Genomic DNA, 22,278 nt, shown 5'->3' with positions numbered 1-22,278 from the left:
ATTGAATTTGGTAATTTTTGACCACCATGCTCATTTAGGCGTCCATACGAGTGCCATAAAAATTAGTGACCAAAACCACCAGCAATGAACATTGTTTCGTATTAGTTCCTGATTTGGTGGTAGTATTCTGTAATTAAACTGCCAAAAGCTCAGTGTATCATGCCAAACCTACCGCATTTTGCTAAATTTCAGCAGCAGGAACCGAAAGAGCTTTTTGGAGTGCAGATATTACCGCAAAAATATTCGCCTTGTAGCATACTTAGTTATTCCTGATATGCTAGACGTTTCACAACAGTTTCAGCACGTTTTCATATAGGATTCTCAGCATTGTGTTCGTTGAAGTGCACGGAGAGTTAGAGCACTCAATTTTTTTTGCGTCTGAATTTCATGAAAACGTAAAACTAAGCTTGGAAGCACTTATCTTCTCCCAACAGATACCCGCGTTGCCTGATAACGTAGCCGCGGTCTAACATCTGGAATCCAAGCCTTGTTACGTTCTACAAGGACGTATCGCATTTTCATCATGGTTTATTTAATAATTTTCCAGTGGTTCCAAAACTTTTTATCCACGCATCCGCAAAATTTTAGACGAAAGATTTTATTGCATGACTTTTTGGCTCGACCGAAAGTGTGGCTGAAACAAATATTGAAGCTATAGCAATTAATTGAAAAAATGTCGTATAGAGTTCAATCACTTTTCCCTCTCCATATTTCACGGTATTTCATTGGTTCGTTCATGTGAACGGGAAAATTCGCGTAAGTAAATACAGCAGTGCTGTTTCGCATAAGCGCCGAATCGCACCGTCAGATGAGCATCCATTACTCCCCAGCAAATCCATACGAGAGCTTTTTAGTTCAATTCGGCATCCCTGCTCGTCGGAAAATTGCGAGCTCCGTCGATTTTCGCAAATTTGCTGCCACGTCCACTCGTCACACAGTGGAGCACGCTTTGGAAGAGATCAGAAATGATGTGGAAAAAGTTTAAACTTTTATCTTCGTCAATTTAATACGAAATGTTAAAGCGAAAATGGTTCCATTGGTTTCCTCGCGAGAGTTTCTTTCCGAAGCTCCCCATAAACATTCGAAAGTAAACATGAAAATTTGCTGTTCTCTTTAAAAAATGTCATGTCTGCTCGCTCTCAATGGTTCGGTTCACTGTGCGCTACGGTGATCCGCCTTTACCTTTTGCCTTTGGCTGACGAATCCCGTTTTTCCACGTTGATAGTATCATGCCGAACCGGGCACAGCACCAGTCAAGTTTTAAACTTTTCGTAGTAATTTTCCCTCCGCCTGCTACGGCTTACCAATATTTAAGGTCCTTCTCCCCTTCCTTCACTTATTTGTTTTACCTATTACAAATGTGCCGTAGAAAAGTGAAATTTCAAGTTTTTTGAAAATAATATTTTTCTCCGTTAGAGCGAACTGACATTTCTTAATATCGATTAGTCAAAAACTTCAGTGTCCAGTACCGAGCCTCGTAAGTTAATAAATTGGCAACGCCGTTTTTCCTTCGTTTAAATCAATTAGATTACCTACATGTTACTGTAAGGAATTACTATTTCTGTCTCATCTATAAAATCACCTATGTTTACACGGAAACCGACAACATGTAATTTGTTTCTGAAATGAGCCAGAAATAGTAGTTCCTAAATGGAAAATGTCCTTGTAAATAATCATCAATCAATTCTATGGATGAGATAGCCTGCTTCAACGAATATTATTTTACATACATTCAAGCGGACATAATCTTGTGTTGTCAACTTCTTTAAGTCGTACATTTCTGGATTTCGTCTGGAAACCGAAAACCAGACCTGTCAGCAGGATTTAAAAATCAGCCACTTTTTCGATTTCTCGCGAACGTTTAGTCTTTATGAGAGATTGGGAACTTTATATCATTTTTGCTGTGTGCCGGAACGAGCCACGTACCACTTTTTGACCAGATTTAAAACTAAGGAGCGTCCGCATTAGTGGATGAAGAAAAAGGTTTACACGAGTTGTCAACTCTGGACTAGTGCTCTGGTCTATCTATTGCATTCATTTCGAATTATGCCCCAGAAATCACGTTCAGAAACGTCTGGCACAATAATTCTCCGCTAACTGCATTTTTATGCTCGCATAATATGACTCATGGAGTGTGCAGTATTGCAGACTGGAAGATATCAGATTTGCTCTGGAAGAATTTTTCAATATCATCATTTTTAAGTGCACCTGCCTCCAACGATCGCTGTGTCAGCCGTTGAATTTTTTTTCTCTCTCTCCCTCCCTATCACGAATCTAAAAATTTTAATGTGAATATTGAATATGAAATTGGAAAACTGTTTGTTTCCAGTTTTCACGATTGTGGCATGTTTTTCGTTTTTTCTTCGGTTTGATTAACGGAGACACAAAAATAACACTTTCATTTTCTTATGTGCAGGAGTTGCCTCTCTGAAAACGCGGCCGCCTTCCGAGGAAAACCGGTTTTGGAATCGGTGGAGCGACCGGCAAACCTAATCTGTAAGTCTTTACAATTTATTTTTACTCTATATTGTGATTTTCTCAAGGACAGTTGAATAGCTGGTGTATAATGAGATTTTTTTTCCACTCTAAGAAAAAGGAGAAGAGTTCTAGCATGACATTTATAACCTCCAAAGAATTCGCCCAAGTAACTGTCTTCAAAGATAATCCTTTCACACTGCTGGAAAAACAGTGAACTCGCTTTTCGGCGTTTTATGGGAAATTAAATGATTTCTACAATTTCTATAATTTTCTATTTTTTTTCCCCGCGATTTCTATGGTAGAGTTCATCCTCCAATTACATCGAAGGCGTGAGCCCTTAAAATCTGTATTTTTCCTCCTTTTTTCTAATTTTGAAAAGTTGACCCTTAGAAAGTTCGCATCATATTTCTCTCTTAAGTAATTGTGATAAGAAATGGTCTGGAATTAGAGTAACATCGTCTCAATTCTGTAACTAGAATAATGGGTCTTTTGACGAAGACTTCAAAAAGACGCCAAAAGACGTACGTCATATAACTAAGACCAAAAACCCCTTTCAAAAATTCTACCCAAAACAACATTAAGGCAAGTTCCAATTCAATTTATTGTCAGTCTGTATGATGCTGTGGAACGGCCACATTCAGCGCTTCATTGAAGCCCCTTCAATCCGCTTGGATACAATTTGCGTTACACGTATCCGATCTGCCTATCCCACGTTTTGCAGGCGTTTCGAACGCTGCCTCGCTTCGTAATAGAGGGACATCGAATGTTCACGAAGTTATTTCGATCCATCTCGGTCACATCCAATCAAAACTTCCCCCATCGGCTAACTGCAGAATAATGGACGATTATATATTTCATATTATTTTTTCATTTATTTTCTGCCGTCGAGTTCCTGGTTGATCGTCGTCGTATTTCTCCTGATGAAATGGTTTTCAAAAGCAATCAAGCCCCCACCTATGAGGTAGAGGTTGGAGATAATTAACGGTTTTTCTCATGTTTTTTATTTTTTTTTTATTTTTATTAACTTTTTTAATTTCCTAAATTCTTTATTTTGAGGGGGTTCTTTGCACAAAGCCGAGGGCAGCAGTGCCCATCCACAGAAATCTACGAGAATTCATAGCCCCCCAAAAACATAATAGCAATAAACTTCTACGCTAGAAAATATTTCCCTTCTAAGCCATGTGTGATGACTTGAAAAAACCATCTTTACTTTTCAGCGAACTTTTCAAGACTTACACTAACCAATAAGGTGAAGGAGCATACTTTCTTAGTCTCATATTGGAAAAATCCCAACTGTTGTATAAAGACTATCAAATAATTAGAATTAGATATTATTTAATTCTGAAGCGGCAGAGCCCAAAATTAATACAGATACACTAAGGAGTTCAAAACGTCAGCTCGATAGATTGCGGAAGTCGTATCATGGAACGTTAGACACGGAAGCTTTTCGGTCCTGGCGTCAGTGTAATTTATTAACTAGGGTCTTTTAAAGCATAAAAAATTCGCTGAATCTTGTTTTCCGTCCGAGATTAAAAATGAAAATTCAGTCGAAATGTATCAATGTAACATGAATCGAATGTCCGACAAGTTTGTAGACATCTAATCTTCATCGTCGGAACAAGTGCACTACAAGCGTAAACACGAATTTGTCAAAATCGCCTGCATCGAGTATCTCGGTTTCGCCAAATGAACTCTCTTGATGGAATTTCGGTGCCAAACTTAAAGTTAGCCAAAAAATGATCTGAATGACGCAAATTACTCTGCACGTGTCATGTATTTGCTAAGGTTTGTTGCCAAATATGAGATTGTGCAATTTAACCCTCCTGTTTTACAGATAAGAGTGTCAGATTGTTCTTGACATGTGTTTGGCACTCGACTAACTTTCATAACCTCTAAACTACGCATTTCCGGTCTCGTTATTCGCTTCCTGCACGCTTATTCGTCAGCCTGGGTCCATGTGCCTTTCGTACACTGCAAATTCTCGAAAAATCTCAAAGATTATTTTTATTCATATTTGAGGACTTATCTGTAACAATAGCGGATATGAAAAATTACCTTTTCGAAACACATTCTAAAAACTGTTTTGGCATTGAGAAAATTTTGTGAAAATAATTGAGATGTGATCTTCGAGATCTGTACATTATGCCAGAGCTAAACATATTAAATTTGTGTGTGAACAAAACAGTTTTTTAAGCGTGTTTCTAAAAGGTAATTTTTCACATCCGCCATTGCTACATATAAGGCCTCATTTGTGAACTATCTGCCACGAAAAATGTATCGACTGAAGCTCTGCCTATTACTTAGCAGTTGAAAAATTTTATCTATGCGAGGGTGTCATTTCATAAAATTATCGTAGCATTATTATATCGAACGTAGTAGGAGCGACAGTCCTCCTTCCACAGCTCCCACTTTTTGTGGTACACGTATTCACCATTCGACCGTTGAAACGCCTTCAGTTGATCTGTATGCAATTTGACCTGCAAGCCCTTGGCAAGACTGTCAGTGGATTTGCGATCGTACGTGATCGTATGCACTCACACTAATGAGACTACATTTTGCAATGACGAACCTAAAGCAGTAATGCAAAGCATCTTCCTAAAATCATCCGTTTCATGCAAACGCTTACCAAAATATTGACATAATCGCCACCGTACCAAGTCTATGGGAAATAAGATAGACTCTTTATTCATGTATCCTTGATTCCTTGTGTTGTTCAAAATAAATCTTGAACGTTCGTCTCATCGTCTAACTTTTTTTTTTTAAAAAAAAAAAAAAAAAAATTATCAGACTATTGTGGTTAGTGTTGGGTACATTAAGCTCTCAGCAACCATACAAATATTTGTACTCGAAGTTCTTCTTTACCTACATTGGTATTTTTTCCACAGTTCGTTATCTATATTCATAAGGATTTAATATTTAAGAAATTTAAACATGGTTCCCTTCACCACTTTCACTTTTTCTTCAGTAGAATGTGCACTGACCATACTGTTTCCATACTAGTTTTTACCTTTAATTTTTTCATAATTTCATCTTTTAGTCTCTATCCAATAATTATCAGAAAATAGTCTCTCATACTTTTTACGAAACATTTAGTAACTTGAGTAAACATCAAGTAAATTGAACCTGAACTACTGCAAAGGAATTCTAGGTTTACGACTCGGCTGTTTCAAACGCCAGGTTCGTTATCAGGAAATCAAAATCTTACAAGCCATAATAATTTAAATTAATTTTAATTACATTTTATGCGTCAGAAGAGCCCTCATGCCTTTCTTTGCCGCTGATATCCTGCCATTTTGACCAAATTCTTAGTGAAAGTATTTTTTGCATATCTGTAAGTAAGTTCTTTTGAAATCGTTATCAATGTAGTCCCCAAAAATTGCAGTAACCTTTTTAAATTTTTTTTTTTTTTTTTTTTTTTGCTTTTAATAAGGTTATTAGATAACATTTTGTGGCGCCATAAGCTTTGCCTGGCATTCGAAAATATTTTTAAACTTATGCGACGTATCTTCAAGCACGCTCCATCGGTGAAGTTGAAGTGTGTCCTCAGCTCGATGCGATGAGCCGTCAAAAACGCCTTCAATCCAGAGTATATGCAACAGGACGAGCAACCACTGTCCGACGGACCCGCCTTGCTGTCTGGTCCGGCTGTTGTCTGCGGCGGTGTTGGGGACCACCCTGAGTTCACTGTTTCACTTTTCCCAGTGAACACAGCTGGTGGTATCTCAGCGTCATCGCAGAGCCCTCTTCACCCACGCTTCGGAGTCAGCGCTCGCCGCATCCTCTCCTGAAACTCAAAATCGAAAAAAATCACCTCTCAAAAATGCCGAAGACGAACGGTATTCAGTTCAGACGGACTGAATCTTGGTTTTCGAACGGTCTTGCGTTCGTCTCACCTAATTATTTCAATGCATTATCCGCTTAGTGGCACTTTTACGCTGCGCAAGAGCTCTAGTTATTTTGGTACTTGAGTCTGCCGTTCGCGAGTTCTAAGCGTGGAATTTGTGATTTTATTGGTGGCGCAATGGGGTCAGTCCGTTTGAACGTAACACCGTTTGATTCGTGAGGAAGCTCGACTTGGGATTTTCAATGTCCCATCGGAAAATTGCCGAAAGGAACTTCCAACTTTCGCCGTTTCCTGCTCTTCTTCTCACCCGCTGGAGTCATATTTACTAACACTTAAGCCTCGTAACTAGTTCATTTTGAGAAAAATTTTAAATACTCAATTAGATTTTAATTTTATCAAACCAAAAGCTAAAATAATGCTTATTGAATGAAAGGCTTCGCTATGAAGCAGAAACGAATTGTTTTTTCCCAGGGACCATGAATGTCCTCTCGAACATCTAAGAAAGATATGTTTTCACTTATTTATTTTCCGTAACGTTTTCTGGAAACGTATTAAACGTAATTATAAATTCCATTCTTGAATCAAAATTATCAAATTTCAATTATTTCCTAGGTCCATGAATTTCTTTCTTGTAAATGCAGTTTGATTTACTCAAAACTTCATATTTTCCACATCCATGGGAATTACGAATGTTTCTTAAATGTGTTAAGTATTTTTGACGTTCCTTAAAATATCATTGAAATCTTTTTTGGCACTTATTTCCCATTTTCGAAATGCAGTTACATTTAGGATGCTTTTAATATGTATTATTGTTAAAATATCCATGCCAAGTCCATTCTTGTTCTTGGATGTAATTTAAAGTCGCAAACTATATTTGTATTATAGGGTTGACCATAAAGGATCTTGACTAAAAGTGTGATGTTCAGGAGATAGATCTCTAGAATAGTTGTATTTATGTTTATCGCTCGAATTTTCCATTACTCCTTAAAGCGCGTCTTTAAGAATTTTTTCTTTTCAAAAAAAGTGTCGTCTTTATTTTAAGACTACGAAAATCATATTGCAATGTATTAAAGATAATTGACATTTCTGAAGTGTCAATAGACGAACATTTTAGTATTACTGACAATAAGATAAGGTTAGTAATACGAGTGTTAAGAAAGAGTAAGAAAAAATTGTGAGAAATAGCAAGGTCAGTGAGTCGTTGCATGCGCAGTTTGTGTTACATAATCGGCATAGAGTCTGTTAAAATCATCTTATCTATTTGATATCTACAATCCTTTATTTACTTATTTACTTGTTGTTATATTCATCAATCAATTTGTAACTGAGAGTGTATGGCAACACAGCGGATACAAATAAAATTAGTGTCCCTTCATCATCATACTAATGTCGCTTAGTTGCATGAATATTTCAATTTTTTTTATTTTAAGAATTAATTAGTCATTACACTGAAAAGCTCACTTTTGGATGATAGCTTTTATATTCTTACAAACAGAAAAACGAGCGAAATATTTGTTTTAACTTTCCATGTTGTTTTAGAACTTTTCACAAATTTACAATATGTAAATCGCATTTCCTATCGAAGCTCCAGTACAACTGATTTGTCTCTTTTGCTTGTAATCGCACCTTGCTTTGATACATATTTTGTTTCTAATTCTCAATAATATTAGGTCCCACACATGTCTTAGTTGTCAAATTTCCATCTGACTTGTGAATTTTTATCATTCAGTCTGGAAAGGCGGCCACTAATTCTAGTCGTTAAACCCATTTTGTTCACCTATTCTTGACAATGTCAGACCAAATTAATGCATGGTAGATTCCCTTGAATCAGGTAATTAAAATTTAGTTCATACTTGGATATTTATTGGGCTGTGTGCATCACAAAAGATTCTGTAATTTGTATTTATGGCCAAGTTTAAAAAAAAATTGAAGTTATGAAGACCTTTTAGAGAATAGTGTTCACATTCTTAGTATGTTGCATCGTAAGTTCACAAATTTGCACAGTTTTTTGGAAATCTTATTCTTCAGTAAGCGGAGGCAGCGAGAGGAATGATTCACTCGGAATGTGGTTTAGTGACCGATCCAAATGCATGTTTATTTGAAGTTGCTAATAATGTACAACTCTGCTCAGTTCCGAATGCTTTTTCTGGCGCATACTTCATCCTAGTCGAGTAGAAAATCATGAAATGTATTGCCTGTGGTGCCAATTTTAAACGGAAAATGAGCTCATTTTTCCTCAAAATGATTTCTAGTCATTATAGATCTAGATATTAGAAAGTATTCCACGTATTGTCACTAAAATTCGTTCAAAGCTTTTCAGTAGAGTCAGATGAACGTTTGATTTAGTTTTATACTTGAATAGAACTTGAAATTTTGTGAAGTTTGCCCAGAAAATTAGACCTAACTTGAACTGTCAATATTTTTTTAAAGAGAGAACATTATCAATTGCCCGAAAATGATGGAAAACTATGTGTACACATACTGTGTGAATAGATGGAAAACTATGTGTACACATACCGTGTGAGTAGGCAAAACTTTCCGTAAACGTTGATCGTCTAAAATTACAAATCAAAAGTGATGTTGCATAATGTGTGTGTTTGGATCGCATGTAGAACTAAACTTTTTTCAAGCATCGTCTATAAATCACGATATTGTAGAGCTAACTTATTACTTTTGTGCACTGTCTCAAAGATTTTGAACATATTTTTTTTCCTTTCCTCCATCAACTGATTGCAGCGTAGTTATTGAGAAATTTGTTCTGCAGGTATTTTTAACTACATATACTCTCTGTATTCCATTATAAACGTAGGTATGTCCATATCATTGTCACAGATTGAACATATGGTTTGTTGCATGCAATATCTGGAGTTGATCATACCCATTACTAGAATTGTAACAAGGTCGTAAAATAGTGCTGGGTCCACAATATTTGAATCACTTATTTTTACACTTATTTCACACGATGTATTCTTTAGTTTTAGTTAATCTTTTGAAATTCGGCCTCTATTAGTAACAAAGCTCTTATAATTCGAAAAAGAGTGTATTATAATCATTGCCTCTATCTCTGAGTTTTAAACGTTCAGCAGGGTTATGTACCCATGTATATGCGATTACGTCGAAAACATGCTCGTAATCTATTAGCATTTACCAAGTTATTTTAAACATAATTTTCTCAGCTTAATAATCTAATCGCAGTCGCATCTTTTCGAACTATGAATTTAAAGGGCCCAGGTTTTGTCTATATCATCATTTTTCCTCCTTTTCTCTCTTCTTTTTTTGGGATCCAGGTATCATGAATGAAAACTTTACAAAATAAATAGATCTCCGTAGATTATGCTAAGTCCTCAACGTCCAAAAATAGCTTTATTGCAAATACATTGCTCTACACTGGAAAAAAAAGAATGTTAAATTTGCCTCCAAGAAGTATTTCTTCTTAAATCAAGGATTTTGCTGGTTAATATAAGCTACTTTTTTGCTTAACCCAAGCATTATTTTTCTTGAATCAAGAAAAAATCCGCTTAAAGCAAGATAAAGAAAATTCTTGGCGGCAAATTCAAGAATTATCATGCTTGATCCAAGCTACTTTTTTTTTCAGTGTAGAGGCACAGACTGATTTTAAATATGTGGCGATACAACTTGGCAATAGTGTCATAGTAGCGTACGATTGCAGCTGGATCGGGCGTTTTAAAATCGAACATGTGGAATATCTGATAACCTCCAGAGCGCATGTATTCATATGGAGCTCAGGGTTCTGTAAAAAAATAAACTTAGTAGGTTTAATATCGACCGGTTGAGTCGGAGACCGCAGTTAAGTGACCAAAAAAGACACGGAAATAGTGCGTGAATGGTGACAGAGCGTACGGAATTAACGTAATTACGGCCTACACAAATTTTCAGCCGGACGCAAACGCTTTCAGCCAACTCCGCAAACGCCGTGTAAATACGCTCGCCGAAACAGAATAAAATTGCTCTGTTTTCTTTAGCATCCTCCCCGCCCATTCCACCCTCTCAACATCCACATTGTACCGTTTCATCTTTCCAGCAACGGTCTTTTACCCTATTAACTGTCTCCTCCCCTGAGAATTAAAATCGGGGTTTTTGCTACTCAAATTTATCTAGCGCCATCCTACTGAAATATTATGAAGTGCAAAAAAGAAGCGTGGGAACGTTCAAGTCAAATAATAAAGACTCTCAATTTCAAGTGATTGTCCACCAAAAAAATGTATTTTAAACCAATTCAATTGAAAATCGCGTAAATAAAACATTGAAAAATTATGGAAAAGCCAGGAAATTTTGAGGTCCAAGATAACTTTTCACCCTCAAGTGAGGCAAAAGTGAAATTTGGAGGTCTACGATCTGTAAACGTATTCATGCTAAAAGGAACTGTGTCCCCAGAAATCGAGTTCGTTATACATTTAGGGAGAATAGTCGTGCGGAAATGCTAAAATATATTGTAACTGTACGTAACATTTGGTTAGCAGCATTCATCGCTATGAGATAGGAAAGCCGGTGCGCCTTCAATTTTCTGCATACTTCACGCACGTCCACAGAGCTCGAATAGTTGCATCCAGTCGTTGTGATTGTTCCGTCGCGTTTGCGTTGTATAAACTGATCGCCACGATGACTATTTGATTTCTTAATAAACACATTACATAAACTTTTCATAATGATGGCTGAAAAATGTCGATGCGAGCTTTTTTACATAGCGAGCTTACGCCCATTGGGTTGGAATCGCCGAATCGATTGTTCAACTCTTTTAAGTTATCAATCGGACTGCATTGTGCAATTTGGAACTATAAATTCTGGCTCTTCTGGAAAAACACGTATGTGCATAGGGAAATTAATGCCACATACGTCGTTTTTAAACCGGGCTAGAATTTATAATTCCTAATTGCAAAATGTAGTCCAATTCGTCACCTTCCGGCTAAAGTATCATAAGCGCCATGCGACGTTTCATAAATTCTGCCACCATTTTATTTTCTTACAGAGAAATTATTGGTTGAACCTGTTTGGAAAGTTCACTGAATTTTACCGACAGCTTAAAGAGAATTCAAAGATATCTTTAGACAGCTTTGTTGAACAATATCTCTGTAAAAAAATAAAACGGCGCTGGAAATTTTGAAACATCGTATAGCGCAGCGCTTGTGCAGGGTGTCTACAAGTCCGGAATTTGCGGAAAGTCCGGAAATAGTACTGATTTTTTAAGGGCGGTCCGGAAGTACTGAAAAAATGCACAAGTTCCGCAAAAAGGTTCGGAATTTGTTTAATTTTTCGTCATTTTTGTCAAAATTTCAAATTTTTAAAATTTTTTGAATTACTGCGAATGGAGTTTCTAAAAAAGTACTGTAAAAGTACTTATTTTTGACCAGCCCGTTCTAGTAGACACCCTGTTGTGATACTTAGCCGGATCAGACAAATCTAAGCGTCGACTTTTTTAAGTAACTTATAAATAAATAATATATCATAGGGAAGATAGCAATGCTGGGTCTGTAAAATATATCGTCTCCGTTCGGAAAAGCGAGGGAGGAAGATGGCGAGACTTGGTATACATGACAGGAAGCAGGAACAAATCGCATGAGTTGAACTGGAAGCCACTTAAAAACGCTGAGCCATAGAATCGGCGGCGGTTAGGTCATGATCGCCCGCCTTTGGCCGGACAGCGAACGACGGTGGCGACCAAATTCAATTACCTCGTCTCGCGGACTCATAAGGAGTTTCCTTTAAGATGCCCCGATAAATTTCACCCTCCAAGTGGCATTTTATCAACGTTGCCCTCCTTCCACCCCCCGCCACCGCGAATCCCGCCCTACTGAATCCTAAACAACTTTCCAGAAGAGGGCCATTCCGGTTTCTCACGGTGACTGTACACGTTGTATGGCATCTTGAAGTACCTTCACGGGGGAAGAGATAAATCAGAAAAAGGAAATGACAGGGTTGCCACAGTCAGGAAATACCGGGAAACCGGAAAATGTCAGGGAAAAATCGACAAATCACACTGGAAAAAAAACACATTGGATCTAGAGACCAGACTCTTACAAACATCGACAAGAAAAAATACTCTAGATTCAATCAGATTTAAGCTTAAATCAAGAACCAAGCCGCTTAATTTGAGCGGATTTCCTTTTGATTTAAGCTTAAATCTGATTGAATCAAGAGTCCTTTTTCTTGTCAATGTTTTCAAGAGTCTGGACTCTAGATCCAATGTGGTTTTTTTTTTTTTTTCCAGTGCACCTTCATTTGATGTCCCGCGTGGGTTTGACGTATCGCACAACAAATTTTGCCTGAAAACTAGATGAAATTATATATTTTTAACCATGTGGCGTATCTTGAACTCTTAGGGAATTTTACCAATATGTGTCTGGGAAATCAGGGAAATGTCACGGAACTTCAGTTTCTAAATTCTGTGGCAATCCTGACTTTCGAGAAGAAGGCCATTCCGGTCTCTCACAGTGACTGTTAACGTTGTAAGGTATCATGGAGTTTCTTCACGGGGAAGAAGATAACCTAGAAAAAAGGAAATAAAGCTGATAATGTAATGAAGTAGAAAAATGGAACATGACGGAGGAAATGAATTAAAGGCGGAAAGGGAAAAGCGTAGTAAAAATGGGTAACCTCTAAAGGAGGTCTCCTAGATCCTCTTTGTGGATTACGTGGCACAGTATTGCCCTGCCGAGTAAAATGAATGCAACATCATATAGACTGTATTTTTTGCAATTTAGACCTATAAATTCTGGCTCGTCTGAAAAAAACACTTATGTGCATAGGGAAACTAATGGCACACAGGTTGTTTTTAAACTAGGCCGGAATCTATAGTTCCAAATTGCAAAGTGTAGTCCGTATCATAACATGCACAAATCTTCACCTTTTGGTCAAAGTATCACAAGCGCCATGCTACGTTTAAAAATTTCCGGCGCCATTTTATTTTTTTTTACTAAGACATTTTTAGTTGAATCTGTTTGGGAATTTCACTGAATTTTATCGGAAGCACAAAGAAAATGCAGTGAAATGAACGGACAGCTTCGTGGAACGATTTTTTCGTAAAAAAATAACATGGCAGCGGAAATTTTGAAACGTCAGCGTGGCGATTGTGATACTTTGGCCGGAAGGTGACGATTAATGAGATCGCCGCCGTGTTACTAGTGGTAAGGCGTGAATAATCGACTGTCGATATTTACCATTCGAGGCGATGATGTATAGAAAAGACTATCACGGTGTTCGTTGCGATCACCCCGATAATCGATCGTTTTCTGTAGGTTTGAATGGCAGATCGATCGATTAATCACAAAGCATGCCACGCCACCTGCAACGCGCATAGCCTGGGATAATTATCAACCCAAAGGGGTTATCAAGAGAGGAAGGATTAGCCCCACGGGCTCACTTCACTTCAGACCTGCCGTGCATAGAGGAACATCGCTGCATAAGCTTTTGTATGTTGCGTTTCTCCCATGCATATAGTATGTATTTTTGAGGCACTTCATGGAAATTTCTTCATCGATTTTTTATGTACCTAGTTTAGATTGTAAAATTCTCTGAAAAATCGGGGGAAAAAAACAGTCTCGAATTTCCTACAGATAATACGTCCGAAACCGATCTGAAACGGAATAAGATGTTTGATGCGGACTATCTTTACTGTGAGATTACAGAAAGTCGAATTAATTCAGACTCAAGACAACATCCATCCCAAAATGACGTCAGTTTTCTCGAGGGGTAGGACCACCAAGTGGCCAGGATCGCACCCTCCAGCCTAACATGAAACCTGCTATGTCTTAATGAAGGAACTGTTCTCACCTAACCGATGGAATAAACGCCTGCAATTCGCATTTGCTGCGCAGACTTTCCAACACAAAGTTGGGTTTGAGTAAATAATGTGGTTCGCCTTCATCTGATCGTGTAGGCAAAACTACATCCTAGACGTTAAAATAGTCGCATCTCATCAAAATGTTTACTTACATGTTCTACCATCGCGCTGAGCTGTCATCTTTTAGCCATTCCAGTGAAATTCGCCTCAATTCTCGCCACTGCGATTGTGCTTTGTGCGCAGTTGTTCGTGCTATAAATTTTGATTTAGGAGCATGTGAATCTCTGGTGTACTCATTTTTTCGTATTTTAATCGTGTAAGAAGGATCTAACGAAATGTCAAGGTGCATAGTATTCGCAGTCATTTCTTAAGAGCTTCTTTCCCAATGCGAAGATCTCATCGACCCCCATACAGCTATTAGTGTGATTAAGAAAGGCTTAGAGGCTTTAAAATCGCATCGTAGCAAGAATAGTTTTCACGGTTCACGGGTAAAATTCATCAGTATAATTGCGAAAATTGTTCTTCATAACTTAAAAATCGGCAAACCGAAGAAATGAGGTAGAAGAAGGAGAGAATGAATAATCAAAAGAAGACATAGATTCCAAAATCAAAAGGAGACAAAAAGGAGGTCAAAAACAAGGAGGAGGAAGAAAAATAAGATGGGAATAAAGTAGCTGGAGACGAGGAAGAAGAAGTAAGAGGAGATAGTGAAGGAGAGGGAGGAGAAAATGAAGAGAGGGATGAAAAAGACGAATGTAAATAAGCTCTCCTTATTCCTCCTCCTTTACTGTATCTGCTTCCCCATTGTCTCCCTCATATTTTCTTTCCTCTTACTCCTATTTTCCTCCCTAACTTCTTCGTCCTTTTCTTCCTATCTTTTCCTTCCTCTTTCTCCAATTTCGTCTTCATATGAGTTAGGTTCCATACGATCTTAGTCCGTGAAACTAGAGCTAAAGAACCGTTTATAAAAAACGCAACACTTAATATCGGATTTTTCGATCCCTCCACACCCCCCTCATGCCTTGATGACGCTGGTCTGTATTATTTAACACGTAAAAACAAAACGGCCTAACGCTCTCATCCACCCCATAGCAAAACGTTTTATTTCTACACTACCTATGCTTCCGTGCTCTAAAAAAACGCCGTAAGAGAAATTCACACATTGCCATATTTCCTTCAATAAAAATCGAATTTTCCCGAAAAATTTCAAAATTTTCCAGACAATTTTGCTCGGAATTTTATCTAGAATGTCTGAAAATCTCAAGGGAAAATATGTTTAAATTGCGTCAAAAACATATGTTTCATCTTGGGAAATTTGGCCACTCTCGAATGTTCATACGGCGTTCTTCCTTACTACGGCAGTATGGGAGCCTGTCGGAAAAGCGCTGTGAGTTTTCCCGGCGGAGGGCTGGCTGCCTTATGAGCTCCCGAGCTGAGGGGACAGCGCAGCAGGCGTGGAATCGGGACTCCGGGCTCCACCTCGATGCTGGATGTATAAATAGGTGATCGCCGCCGCCGCCGGCCCAGTCGTCCCCGTAGCCGTATCATTTTATATAATTTCTCAGTCCCTGCGAAGTGCCCACGGGGGAGGGGAGAGGGAGTTATTGGCAATGATGTCGACACATGCCAAGCCGAGGCCTAAACCTGGATCCCAGTGCAGCCCCCCCCCCCCCTTCACGCCTCCCAACCTAGATCCGCAGTGTTGCACTTCGCAGTTCGTCGCTCAGAACTTCAGGGGAAGGGGAAAAATAAATAAAGCATTTTCCCTGAAAAAACAAAATTTGGTAGCTTTTACCGTACTCTGCCGTGATAGCGAAGAAAGCAGCGAGTGCATTTCTGTATGAGCCATGATTAGCACATGCTTTTATGTGTCTCGAGGTTCATCCCAGCATGCACTTACTGCTTTCTTCACTATCACGGCAGATCTGGCACAGTGATACGAGTATGGTAATAAACACCAGACTTTATGGTAGCATTTACTCAATTATGGTAAGTATCACCAGAGTTTTAGTAAAAACTACCATAGTTTTGGTTATTTTCACTGAATAGTATCACTCAGAATAGAATAGTAAAGAATCAAGTAGACTTATAGTAGATGTTACCATACTTTTTTCTAAGTGTACTTAATACCTGAAGAAATGAGGTTCACACCTCTCTGCCATTTGTAGCGATTTAATGTAAAAATGCCTCTTGATCAGTTCTACGCTCGCATATTTTCGATGTGAAAAGTTAAGAAATTTTTTTACCATGTAGGTAAGAGAAAACATAAATAAGTCAAAGCTTCTTCCTGTCGAGTTCGTCGGCACCCTAAATGCGCGTCCAATACGTCGTCATCTTGACATAAGGGCCTAACTACAAATCTACCATGAACGTCCCGTCAGTCCCTACAGTCAATGTGTTTCCAGGCTCATGCCAATGTGTAGTTGCGCCCTCTTGTCATCCGGGCGACGAAAAGATCACTTGACAGGGTAAGAAATAGAGGACCAAAACACATATTACCGCATCCGAATTTAACGTGGAACAGAGTGAATTCACCGAAAAAGTCCAATTTCTGCTCATTAGTGAGGAAATATCGTTTTCTGTATCTTTCATCCAAACCTCTGCGTCTGCCTCACCGAAAAACCGAACTCCAATTGAGGCGCATCATGTTTTACGACTTTTTCAAAGCGCGATATCTCTTTTAATATTGAACGAAGAAAGTTGCTGTGTAGGCAAATCTTATCAATTTTAGCTGATCTACCAGAAGTTTGCATCAAAACATGTTTCTGAAACCACTGCAACTGACCCATTTCACAGAAAATTTTGCTCGGGTGCACGGAGGAAGAATCGACTGTCACCGAAATCATAAGCATAAACAATTGTCTCGAAATAGATATATGACTTTACGCTGTTTCGTTTCGGTTTACCGAGCAAAAAGCAAAAAAGTCGATGTCTTGATTTTAGTTTTATTTCAGTATAATTACGTGAACTAATTTTCCTAGTTAAATATGAAGGTTGAACTCGGAAATTTTTCAAAAAAATGCATCCAGAGTCAGAAATCTTCCGTCGAACCGGAACCGCTCCCGCGTAAAACGGACCGGAAGTTGACGTCGAAATTCGCATCGACTCTAACGAGAGCCCCTTTCCGACCGACGGCAATATTTCGCAACGCCGTCGAGCCGGTCAAACGGACAGGCCGAAATTAGTGCGCCTGAAAGACCTTGCCCCCCGCCCCCCGACCTGGGCCCCCCCGGCCCCCCGCCTGCGATTCCACTGCAATATTTGGCACTAAGCGCGGTTTTCCCGGAGCACTGCAGGTGATCTTTATTCTTGTGCTCTGTGTATGTACATTTTTTACCCTTGTGACATTTTCCGACTTGGCTTGGAAAACGGCACATGCCCCCCTCTCCCGTCCTCCCTGCGCCCCCCTGCCCCTCCCCCCGCGGGTCATGCATCCTCCCAATCTCAACCCCCAGCCGATCCTATCGCGCGCTGCTCCACGGGCCAAACGTGGACGCCAGGTTGCTCGCATTATTCGCTCGGCTACGTTCGTAGAACAAATAAATATAACTCGATTGATACATGTGCTCGTTTTAAAACCTTCGCTCATGGTATATTTTATTTAAGAAAAACTAACGAATATTTTGGCTCGAAATATTTATGTGATAATCGTGACAGGCTAGGATCAATCAAAGAAAAATTCAAGAAAGGATCACGAGTTTTCTCTCTTTTTAACAATAAAATATGAAAAGAATTTGCAACAACGCATTTTAAGATTTTTTCACAATTCAGCATCCAATCAGGAATGAAGGATCTGAAGTCAGCAAGAACACGAAATTGAGTGATAGATAGATATCACAGCATTAAAAAGTGTTCTAAGAACATTTTGAAGCAGGCAATGACTGACCAATAATTTCAAACCAACCCTTGTCTTTGGTGGTTTGAAGTTTGCAGCTCGTATAATTAGTTTCGTGAAAAACTATTTGAAATTGCAATCTGTTATATTTCTAGGGCACAATATTGCGGAATTACAATGCAACTTTGTGTCCAATTGGCAAAAAATTGACCAGCCCACATCGTAACTTACCTATTTTTTTTCCGTCGAAGTATCAAAATCCGACTAAATTACCCTCCTCGACAGAAATTGCCGTTATAGTAAAGTTTACTTGCGTGGACTGAGGTTGTTTTCCCCGTGACGGTCTCATTTCGAAAGATTCTGTAGAATATTTTGGACCTAGATGATCGATGTAAGGCTTTAGAGTTGTTCACTTGAACTACAGCTAGCTTCGTTAGAGTCGCATAATATTGGGTCGTAAATCATCATTAATATATCATTAATATAAACTTCGAAGGATTCTGCCTTTTTCTATTTCACTCGAGGGGAAGTGTCCCCTCTCGGACTCTCTTCCCCACCCGGTGACTGACGCTGCGCTGTGCTGAACGGTTCAGCCTGAACCTTTCCCCTACGTCTGACCGTTCCCCACTCCTCTGTCAATCGAACCATATGCCACCGCTTACGTATTGTCGCTCGCCCACCCAGGTACCTAGCGGCCAGCGGTCAGTTGATGATAAATCTCGCTCATGCTCCTATGCAGCTACGCATTGATTACGCCAGCTAATTACTTTCTAACAATTAGAATTTCTTCGATAATAGTTTTCTTTATTTATTCGACTGTATTTTTTTCTCTGTTCTACTGTGATTTCCTTGGTTCTCTACTGTGTTTTTCCTAAATCTCTGAGTCAGAAATCTGAAGCACTTCGGTATGCACCGAGTACTTCAGATGTGTGACCTGAAATCTTCGGTATATACCGAACTACTTCAATTGTCTGACCCGAACTTCGGCAGATGGACCTTAACTTTTCGGATGCGTGATCCGAAAACTTCAGAGATCCATATGATCTCAGCTTCGGGTTCCATGCACAAATTTTTTTCTCCGTGTTTCCTTTTAGGGGACGCAACTAAAATTTCAGTAAATTTTTTTCAGAAAAGTAAAGAAAAAAAAAAAAAAAAAAAAAAAAAAAGTGGCTAACGATGGTTCCTCACCTTCACGTGGTGTTGGCTGTTTTTACTAAGTGGGAACCGTCCATTTTAAGATATAGTCTATTTCTTGCCCTGCCATTATTATTCTACAAGTTAATTGTGGAGTGAGAATTTCATAATGTTTTCTATGAAATCTTCAAAATATAGTGATAAAAAATTTGCAACTACTACAAAATTGGCTCGCGAAGCGAGCCGAATGTCACTCGCGTAGCGAGTGACCGGGGGTCTAGGGGGCGTAGCCCCCGGCTAGGCGTGACGGGCGCGCGAAGCGCGCCCAGAACGGCTAGTAATCAATAAAAAATCGACCCAATTTCACAAAAAACAGAACAAAAATGGTTTGGCGCCCATTTCCTGAATTCACTTATTATTTTTGAAAAAATTAGTAGGTAAGTGTATATTCTGACAGATCCGCAATATTTTTTTCTTTCTTTTTTTGGGGCACGTTTTGTCGCGTGTTTAAGAAAGGGCCGCGGTCATCTGGAAAGTGTCAAAACCATGACATTTTTTTTAAGGTGTTTTGCAACTGACCCAGCAGAAGATAGCAAAAAGTGTCTAAAACTTGGAAAGTGAGAACATAAGCCCACAAATATTTTCACGGCAAGCGGAAACCACAACCTCAATCCCACCTGATGATTTAAACTAACTTTTTCTTTCCCCTCTTTTTGGTTCTTTTTCTCAAGTATCAGAAAATAAGACCATTGCAGCCAGAAGGAACAAATTCTTTGTTGCATCATTTACAATATGTTTTCCATCATAGCTCATGGAATGATCCTCTATTATTATTCAACAATTTCCTTAACGTTCCCGTAAAAGATCATCAAAATGATCGGCAAAACTCGCCTGCTTGTAGCAAGGAGGCAGGATACAACTATTTTAACTTTACTGTCGGTCAAATTGCATACACACCAAAGTGCAGGAGCACGACTTGCTTCAGCAGTTTTCTTTTGCCGATGTTATTTTTCATTAATTCGTATTGGTCAGGGAAAGCAGGGCGGATCTCAGATTGTCCGAACCGGATTGGAAAACCTTGAAATTATTGCTAATCATCCTACAGTATCTTAAAAAGCAGGGAATCTTCTCAAAATTAGTTAAGGAGAACTCGGAAAAATCAGGAAGTTTCAAGGGGTGAGTTGCGCTAGTCTCAAAATCTTCTTTTCATGGTTTAAGCGTGCTGATCATCAAAAATTACCAAAATCTGTTCACACAGCAAATTTCTATGTCAAATTAACGTAGATTTCGCCATTTCAAAACACGGTGTATGGCATTTTCCACTTTAGGAGTATATACCGTGGTTTTCCCAAATGAGTTTCATACGTATTTTACGTCAAGCGACCACTGCAAATGTTTGCATTCCTGATTGATGAATCTGAGGTGGAAGAAACCATGTCAGGCACCACCGCAATTGATGACGTCATACGCCGTGTTTTTCGATGAGCGCTTTTTTTGCTAATATTGAACGTAGAAACATAGATCTTACTATTTTTTTGCAACTAGAAGCTCAGACCATCAAAACGCATTTTATGACTAATGCAACTAACCCAGTCTATATTTCTGTACTCACCTCGGGGGCAGGCCATTTAAGCACTTTTCCGGCATTTTTAACCCCCTCCCTCCCCTCTTTAACACTTTTGTGACGCAGGTTCCTATCCTTTAACACGTAGAAACAAAATAGCGTAACGCTATCCTCGACCCCCCTTCCCCCTGGAGCGTTCCGCAATTTATTGACGGCCCGCCAGAAGGAATAGCACGCTTTCTTGATCAAATTCGGAAGGGATTTCCGCAACCCCGGAAAATTTCGACGGGGATTTCTTTTTGGCCCAGCATGGCGACCCTGGGAGGAAACCCGGTAGCCGCTATTTGCTCTGTGCTTATTATCGGCCGGCACGCTCAGCGGCATTGTTGCCAGACCGGGATTTAAACTCGCAATTTTAAACGTAGCCCTTGCGTCGAATTGGGGTTATTTGGCAAGAGGGGGGACGGATGCCTCTGCCGTCGGCCTAATTCACCTCGACGACATCTCTAGGGTCCCCGATTGGGCGGATCGGCAGACGCGGCGCACAGGGGATCAAGCCAATCATAGAAGTCGGACATGGAATACAATTTTAACTTTTAATGTTTATTTCGTCACAAATTCAATTTCAAGGGGTGTCTCTGAAAGGAAATATCACGAAAAAAAGCAATGGAACCTTTTTTAAACTTTATTCCTTCATATTTTCGAAAGTATAAGCTTTCAAAGTTTCCAAATTTTGTCCGACTTCTCTTATTGAGTTGGTCCAGTGTGCGGCGGGGCCAGATCGGTGAAATGTGGAGGGTCCGCGGAAAGGCTGACGATGCATGCAATCAGAGGCGCATTCCAGGTTTCGGATAAACAAGTCCCCGTCACCCGTTTCCCGTTGCGCATGCAGCCCGCAGTGCTCCGTCTATCGCAGTCGTAAATAATCGCAAGGGATCGCATGCGACCGAGCGGCCTTTTAGTATCGAACTTTATTGTCCCCTGCCCGGGTGCAGCGCTGGAAATGCTGGAATTCAGGCCAGCAGCCTCTATTCAAATAAAATGAGACAATCGTGTCGAGCCACAAATTTCTATCGCTCGCCACCGGGAAAAAATGTATGTGAGCAGTGTTGCGAGGGTCAGGGAAAATTGAGAAAACTCAGAAAATTAGCAGGGAAATTTGGAAAATGTGTAAGGAAACCCGAACAATGCAAAAACTGAAAAGGATGGGGAAAATGTAGGGATTTTTTTTGTTTTGTTATGAGGTTTGCAAAGATCGGCGAATACCATGGAATAGTTTAGAGTCGTATTAAAGAAATTTGTATCGAGGGAAAGTATGGAAATCGATCTCTTAAGTGTCGCAGCGCTTTTACTGTGTAAAATTTTACCCTTCTGTTTTTCCGGAAACGAAAGAAAATGTATGAGCATTGTAGGTTTGAACAGAGGAAAGGAAACCAGTTTCTTTCTAGTTGGGAGTCTCAGTAACGATTTTGTTTTTGGTTTTGTTTTGTTTTTGCTGAAATGTAGGACGCAGGACATTTTAGAGCGCGTAGCCAAAGATGGTTTATTTTCTTGCACAGCCTAAAAAAGTTAGAAAATCGGCTTTTCTTTTCAAATGTTACCAAACTAGCAACCCTGGTGAAGAA

General features: G+C 39.3%; 1 non-coding gene across 6 annotated transcripts in view; it reads left to right on the top strand.

The window, feature by feature from the left end:
* LOC109038355 (uncharacterized) overlaps window positions 1-22,278 on the top strand; it is a 121,092-nt gene that overhangs the window by 47,225 nt on the left and 51,589 nt on the right. For all 6 annotated transcript variants that reach the window (XR_011900438.1, XR_011900437.1, XR_002009574.2 and 3 more), the window contains one exon: window positions 2,417-2,496. This is a non-coding gene — a transcript (uncharacterized protein). The remainder of the gene's footprint in view (window positions 1-2,416; window positions 2,497-22,278) is intronic.

The sequence above is a fragment of the Bemisia tabaci genome, chromosome 8 (genome assembly GCF_918797505.1).
Source record: "Bemisia tabaci chromosome 8, PGI_BMITA_v3".
NCBI lineage: Eukaryota > Metazoa > Arthropoda > Insecta > Hemiptera > Aleyrodidae > Bemisia > Bemisia tabaci.
The sequence above is the reverse complement of the archived record's forward strand: the minus strand, read 5'-3'. Positions and strand labels throughout refer to the sequence as shown.